Genomic DNA, 8,309 nt, shown 5'->3' with positions numbered 1-8,309 from the left:
TAAGAATTTTGGCACTTCGTATGCCGTACAAGTACAAGGCTAGTGTCATGTCACTTACGAGAAGTAAGCGTGGCTGGCATCATCCAACTGTGCCAAGCATGGCATCCATACCTGCACACAAGCGTCAATGCTGTCGTGCCTCAGTTGGCCTCTGGTGTCACCTAGGGATTCCCTGGAGGAAGGTTAATCTAGGGGACCAATGCCCTGAAAAGTACTGGGAAAATAAAGCCCCGAGACCAGAGGTACCTGATTCCAACAAGTTATTTACTCAAGAAGATCTGGAGTCTTCTACATCTTGAGGAAACACCAGACAAGAAACCCTGGAGCTTTTTAACATCTTCTGTGTCCTGTTCCTACGGAGATAGGAGAAACATCCCCCATCATGATTCTGTCTTGAAGGCGGATGCAGTGGAAAAACTAAGGGGGAGATTATCAAAACCTGTGCAGAGTAAAAGTTGTCCAGTTGCCCATAGCAACCAATCAGATCGCTTCTTTCACAGGCCTTCTTAAAAATGAGAGATGAGCGAATTTACAGTAAATTCGATTCGTCGCGAACTTCTCGGCTCGGCAGTTGATGACTTTTCCTGCATAAATTAGTTCAGCTTTCAGGTGCTCCGGTAGGCTGGAAAAGGTGGATACAATACTAGGAAAGAGTCTCCTAGGACTTTATCCACCTTTTCCAGCCCACGGGAGCACCTGAAAGCTGAACTAATTTATGCAGAAAAAGTCATCAACCGCCGAGCCGAGAAGTTTGCGACGAATCGAATTTACTGTAAATTCGCCCATCTCTACTAAAAATGAAAGAAGAGAGTTTTCCCTCTGCACAGGGTTTGATAAATCTCCCCCTATGTACCCCAAAAATCTTTAGGGAAGAAGAGAAGTCTAAGAAGGTCCTGATCAAAAATTGGAGGGGAGAAAAGTTCATACATGACCACCATAAGGCAGGTCATAAAAGGTTTGCAATGGGAAAGGGTCAAATTAATGCAATTAATTCCTAGAAGAAAACCTTCTGTAGTTTGTCTCAAAAGAATAGGAAAGGCGCTCCATAGGGTCAATCACACTGGAGGGTGGGTAAGGTTGTAATGAACCAAGGCCGCTTACCCTGGGTGCTTGTGTACCATCATACACAACAATGGTTAGCGTTTTAACCCCTTAAGGACCAAGCCCATTTTGACCTTAAAGGACCAGGCCAATTTTATTTTAGCGTTTTTGTTTTTTCCTCCTCGCCTTCTAAAATACATAACTCTTTCATATTTCCATCTACAGACCCATATAAGGGCTTGTTTTTTGTGTGACCAATTGTACTTTGTAATTTAAATGAAAACCACAATTTTGCACATTTTGGAGGGTTTTGTTTTCCCACTGTACACTTTACGGTAAAAATGAAATGTGTTCTTTATTCTGTGGGTCAATGCAATTAACCCCTTAAGGACTCAGCGTTTTTCCATTTTCATTTTTTCCTCATCACCTTCTAAAAATCATAACGCTTTCAATTTTGCACCTAAAAATCCATATGATGGCTTATTTTTTGCGCCACCAATTCTACTTTGCAATGGCATTAATCATTTTACCAAAAAATCCACGGCGAAAGGGAAAAAAAAATCATTGTGTGACAAAATTGAAGAAAAAAATTTCATTGGGGGCTTCCGTTTCTATGCAGTGCATTTTTTGGTCAAAAAGACACCTTATCTTTATTCTGTAGGTCCATACGGTTAAAATGATACCCTACTTATATAGGTTTGATTTTGTTGCACTTCTGAAAAAAATCATAACTACATGTAGGAAAATTTATATGTTTAAAATTGTCATCTTCTGACCCCTGTAACTTTTTTTTTTTTCCGCGTACGGGCCGGTATGAGGGCTAATTTTTTGCGCCGTGTTCTGAAGTTTTCATCAGTACCATGTTTGTGTTGATCGGACTTTTTGATCGGTTTTTATCATTTTTTATGATATAAAAAGTGACCAAAATACGCTATTTTTTTGCACGTACGCCATTGACCGTGCGATTTAATTAATGATATAATTTTATAGTTCGGACATTTACGCACACGGCGATACCACATATGTTAATTTTTATTTACAGTTTTTTTTATGGGAAAAGGGGGATGATTCAAACTTTTATTAGGGAAGGGGTTAAATGACCTTTGTTAACTTTTTTTTCACTTTTTTTTTTGCAGTGTTATAGCTCCCATAGGGACCTATAACACTGCACACACTGATCTCCTATGCTGATCCCTGCAAATCTATAGCTTTGCATGGATCAGTCAGATAGGGGCTTGATTGCTCAGGCTTGGAACAATCAATCGACGATCGGACCCCGCGGAGTCTGGTAAGGAGACCTCCGCCTGCGTCCCAGCTGATCAGAACATCGCGATTTTATGCCGGGAAGCATTTACTTTTGTTTTCAGACGCACCGGTCAACTTTGATCACCACAACTGAAGGGTTAACAGCGCGCAGCACAACGATCGGTGCCGCATGCTGTTAGCCCAGGGTCCCGGCTATCGTTAGCCCTTTTTTGTGCCGTCATCTGTACTTTTTATTGATACCACATTTGCATATGTATAAAACTTTTAGATCACTTTTTATAAAAAAAATTTAAAAAATGGAATAACATGTTACAAAAAAGCAACATTTTTGGACTTTATTTTTTACGTTTACGTTGTTCACCGTACAAGATCATTAACATATTTTGATAGCTCGGATATTTACTCACACGGCGATACCAAATATATTTTTAAAAAAATTACGCTTTTTGAGGGTAAAATGGGAAAAAGAGACAATTTTCGTTTTTGAGGGAGGGGATTTTTCACTTTATTTTATTTTTATATATTTTTTTTATACTTTTTATGTCCCCATAGGGAACTATTAATAGCAATCATTTGATTGCTAATACTGTTCAGTGCTATGCATAGGACATAGCACTGATCAGTATTATCGGTGATCTTCTGCTCTGGTCTGCTCGATCTCAGACCACAACAGAAGACCCCTGCAGACGGTTGGAGGCAGGTGAGGAGACCTCCGGCCGCCATTACAGATGATTAGATCCCCGCGGCAGCGCTGCGGGCGATCCGATCATCTATTTTAACATGCGCATTGCCGCAGATGCCACGATCTGTATTGTTCACAGCATCTGAGGGGTTAATGGCGGACATCCGCGCAATCGCGGATGTCGGCCATTACCGGTGGGTCTTCGGCTGCTGACAGCAGCCAGGACCTGCAGTGTATGCTCGCGGTCATACACAGGATGTAAATGTACGTCCTGGTGCTCTAAGTACCTCTGCACCAGGATGTACATTTACGTCCGTGGTTGTTAAGGAGTTAAAGGGGTACTCCGGTGGAAAACATTTTATTTTTATTTATTTTTTTATATCAATTGGTGCCAGAAAGTTAAACAGATTTTTAAATGACTTCTATTTAAAATCGTAATCTTTTCAGTACTTATCAGCCAATGTATGCTACAGAGAAAGTTCTTTTCTTTTTGAATTTCTTTTCTGTCTAACCCCAGTGCGCTCTGCTGACACCTCTGTCTGTTTTAGGAACTGTCAAGAGCAGTAGCCAATCCCCATAGCAAACCTATCCTGCTCTGGACAATTTCTGCCATTGACAGAGGTGTCGGCAGAGAGCTCTGTGGTCAGACAGAAAGGAAATTTAAAAAGAAAAGAACTTCCTGTGGAGCAAACAGCAGCTGATAATCCTTCCAGAACTTAAGAATTACAAATCTGTTTAACTTTCTGGCAACAGTTAATAAAAAAAAAAAAGTTTTCCACCCGAGTACGCCTTTAAAAGGTAATGACCGGATCACCGTCTGCTGCCCTCCAGCTTTACAGTAACAAGATAAATGGTGCAGGCTTCAAGAATCAGCAGGATCAGCGCGGCACTGATGGGACCAAGGTTTACATCAGAAGATAGGTGAAGTAAGATTTGACCAAGATGCAACGCGTTTCGCTGCGCATCTTACTTCACCTATCTTGTGGTGTGAGCCTTGGTCCCGTCAGCACCCCGCTGATCCTGCTGATCCTTCTGAAGCCTGCACCATTTAGTCTGTAGCAGAATAACCAAGGCCCATACAATAAGAATTGTAGGCGGAAATGGTCAATTTTGGCCAACCATCATCTGTATATTATGCGTGAACAATTGTGGCTGATGGCAGGCTGTCAAAAACTTAAGCCATGCCGGATTTGTTCGTCCAGCTGAAATAAAAACAGTGTATGATGTGATTGGCCCAATTTGACCAATCATTTGACAAGCTCAGTTTTACCGAAAAACCAGTGATCTGCCAGTTAACTTTTTTTTTTCTATGAACGTTCCCATAAGACTGATTGGTCACGTGTAACGGATCACAATCCCATGGACCTATAAATAGTGCCCTATTTTCTTTTTTATTTCTGATTGTTTCATTTCATGTTTCCAGGATGGCTAAATTCTAAATTAGAGCGGTTATAATATATATTTTATAACATTATTTACTAAAGTGGTAGATTTTTTTATACTTCACAGCTAGAGATGAGCGAACTTACAGTAAATTTGATTCGTCACGAACTTCTCGGCTCGGAGGTTGCTGACTTTTCCTGCATAAATTAGTTCAGCTTTCCGGTGCTCCGGTGGGCTGGAAAAGGTGGATACAGTCCTAGGAAAGAGTCTCCTAGGACTGTATCCACCTTTTCCAGCCCACCGGAGCACCGGAAAGCTGAACTAATTTATGCAGGAAAAGTCATCAACTGCCGAGCCGAGAAGTTCGTGACGAATCGAATTTACTGTAAGTTCGCTCATCTCTATTCACAGCTATCGGGCCTAACTTTTCCAAATGGTAAACTCCAAGACTGTAATTGTGCCAGAGGGAATCTACGTAATACTGAACTGAAGGGAGAGGTCATTTACTTATAATGAATGTACAATCAATGTTCTCCTTGTTACAGGGGAACAGGTTTTACCACCTTTTATTTTATTTATTTTTAGCAGAGAGCAAGATTAAAATCTGGGAAACCTTGTGCTTAGATCTGTCTATGAATTGGGCTGCGCAAATACATTTGTATGTTTTGCATTTTATTTAGTTACTGGTCCATAGAATGCAATGAGAGAAGAGACACCTATTATTTCTCACACATTGGCCCAAATTTATCAAAGAATGTCTACGGTAGAGCTATTTTCCCACGTTTATTTGGGTGGTGGGTTTGACTAGCGTGCATCTTAATTATCAAGAAGGTGCAGCAGGATGATGAATTTTGCTCTGCTGTAGTGGGAAAAGCTCTACCACATACACTTTATCTAGACGCTTGTGAGGGAGAGAAGTAGACACTTTCCCGGGTCCTGAATTTGGAAGGTTAGGTTTTTTACTTACTTTCACAAAGCTGCCGGGACATTTTTACTTGCATTTTAGACGCTACAATGAAATTTGATTGCGGTGTCTAAGGGGTTAAAGCCGTCCATCGGCGTGATCGGTGATGTCTGGCATTAGAGATGGGTCCTGTTGGCAGATAACCACCAGGACCACCCAGCTATGACCCACTCTCAGGAGGGGTCATTGAAGGGGAGTGGGACGCCGTCATCCACAAGAGGTTAAAGGTTGAATTGCAGAAGGTAGAAGTGATTCTCACGCCTACTGGTAGGGGGTGTAGCTTTGCGCCTAAAAAAGTACCTTTGCGCACAAAATAGCGACTTTAGACAAAAGTCGCCAATGATAAATACGGGACCGCTGCATGGTCAAAAAGAAAAAGTTCTACGGGTAGCCAAAAAGAGTAAAACTGTATATCAAAAGGCGCATAAAAGTCTAAAAATATGCTGCTTGCGCCTGAACTGCGCCAAAACAGACGATAAAAATGGTCTAAAAGCAATGATAAATCTCCCCCATTGGCTTTTTCTGGTTTGCTTTTGGCAAAAATCTGTTGCATGTCAGCGGTCAATATGAAAATATTAACCCCTTAAAGGAGTAGTCCAGCGCGCACTTTTTTCATGTTATCCCGTCCGGGCTGCAAAATAAAAGAAAACGCACTTTATCTTACCTGCCAACGAGCCCCCGGAGCTCCAGTACAGGTGTTCGGTCCCCGGGCTGTATTCTTCTTACTTCCTGTTAGCCCGGCACGTCACACGGAGCTTCAGCCTATCACTGGCCGCAGCGATGTCCCGCCTCGGCCAGTGATAGGCTGAAGCTCCATGTGACGTGCCGGGCTAACCGGAAGTAAGAAGAATACAGCCCGGGGACCGAAAACCTGTACCGGAGCTCCGGGGGCTCGTTGGCAGGTAACATAAAGTGCGTTTTCTTTTATTTTGCAGCCCGGACGGGATAACATGAAAAAAGTGTGCACCGGAGTACTCCTTTAACAGGACACAGACCATTTTGGCCTTGAGGACACAAGAAGTTTTATTTTTGCATTTTCGTTTTTTCATCCTCGCATTCTAAAAATCATAAACTTTTATATTTCCATCCACAGACCCATATAAGGGCTTATTTTTTACGTGACCAATTGTACTTTGTAAAAACAAAAAATATTTGTGTGGGGAAATTGAAATGAAAACTGCAATTTTGCACATTTTAGAGGGTTTCGTTTTTACGCTGTACACTTCACGGTAAAAATGACATGTTTTCTTTATTCTGTGGGTCAATACGATTAAAATGATACCCATGATTACATACATTATTACTATACTGCTTTTAAAATTTATATATTTTTTGGAAAAAAAAAATGTATGTTTAAAACTGCCCTATTTTGACCACCTATAACGGTCTAATTTTTTTGTATACAAGGATATACATTTTTACGCCGTGATCACGATTTTTATCAGAATCACGATCACGATTGTGTACATGTGATATTGATTATAAAAAAATTTTTGGGGGAATATGATGTGACAAAAAAGCAGCAATTTTGGACTTTTTACGCTTTTTGGGGGTAAAATGGGAAAAAGGGACCATTTACATTTTTATTAACCCCTTAAGGACGCAGGGCATGCCTGTACGCCCTGCACCCGGTCTAACGCGGGTTCACGCCATGAATCTGCGTCATAGCAGGTCTGTCCCGGCAGCTAATGAAAGCCAGGGCCCTGGGCTAATAGAGTGCAGCACCGATCGTTGTGCCGTGCGCTATTAACCCTTTAGACGCAGGGATCAAAGTTGATCACCGCATCTAAAGTTGAAGAAACTGCATTCCAGCAGCTCAGTCGGGCTGATCGGGACCATCGCAGTAAAATCGCGATGTCCCGATCAGCTAGGACACAAGCGGAGGGTCCGATCAGCAATTGACTTCTCCATGCCTGAAATCTAGGCAGGAGAAGTCAAGCCCCGATAAACACTGATCATCTGCATATATTTCTATGCTGATGAACAGTGTTAGGAATCAATGTAATGTATAATATAGCCACTAGAGGTGGCTATAAACATAGCAAAAAAAAAATAAAGTTACTAATTATGAATTAACCCCTTCCCTAATAAAAGTAAGAATCACCCCCCTTTTCCCATTTTAAAGAAAAAAACTGTAAATAAAAATGAACATGTGGTATTGCTGCATGCGAAAATGTCCAAACTATAAAAATATATAGTTAATTGAACCGCACGGTCAATGGCGTACACGCAAAAAAATCCAAAGCCCAAAATAGCGTATTTTTGGTCACTTTTTATAGCACAAAAAAAATGAATGAAAAGCAATCAAAAAGTCCAATTAAAACAAAAATGGTACCGATAAAAACTTCAGATAGTCACAATTTGCTCAGAAGATGACAATTTTAAACGTATACATTTTCCTGCATGTAGTTATGATTTTTTTCAGAAGTCCGACAAAATCAAACCTATATAAGTAGGGGATCATTTTAATTATATTATAAAAGGTGTAATTTTTACCGAAAAATGAACTGCGTAGAAAAGGGAAGCCCCCAAAAGTTACTAAATTGCATTTTTTCTTCAATTTTGTCGAACAATTACATTTTTTTTCCGTTTCGCCATGAATTTTTTAGGTAAAATGACTAATGTCACTGCAAAGTAGAATTGGTGGCGCAAAAAAATAAGCCATCATATGGAATTTTATGTGCAAAATTGAAAGCGTTATGATTTTTAGAAGGTGATGAGGAAAAAAATGAAAATGCAAAAACGGAAGAGGGCTTAAGGGAGAGGATTTTTCACATTAACTTTTTTTATTTTTTACTTTTGATGTCCCCATTAGGGACTATTTATAGCAATTGTTTGATTGCTAATACTGTTCAGTGCTATGCATAGGGCATAGCACTGATCAGTGTTATAAGCGGTCTTCTGTTCTGGTCTGCTCGATCTCACACCAGAGCAGAAGACCCCAGGAGACGGATGGAGGCAGGTGAAGGGACC

The sequence above is a fragment of the Hyla sarda genome, chromosome 7 (assembly GCF_029499605.1).
Source record: "Hyla sarda isolate aHylSar1 chromosome 7, aHylSar1.hap1, whole genome shotgun sequence".
Classification (NCBI taxonomy): Eukaryota; Metazoa; Chordata; class Amphibia; order Anura; family Hylidae; genus Hyla; species Hyla sarda.
The sequence above is the reverse complement of the archived record's forward strand: the minus strand, read 5'-3'. Positions refer to the sequence as shown.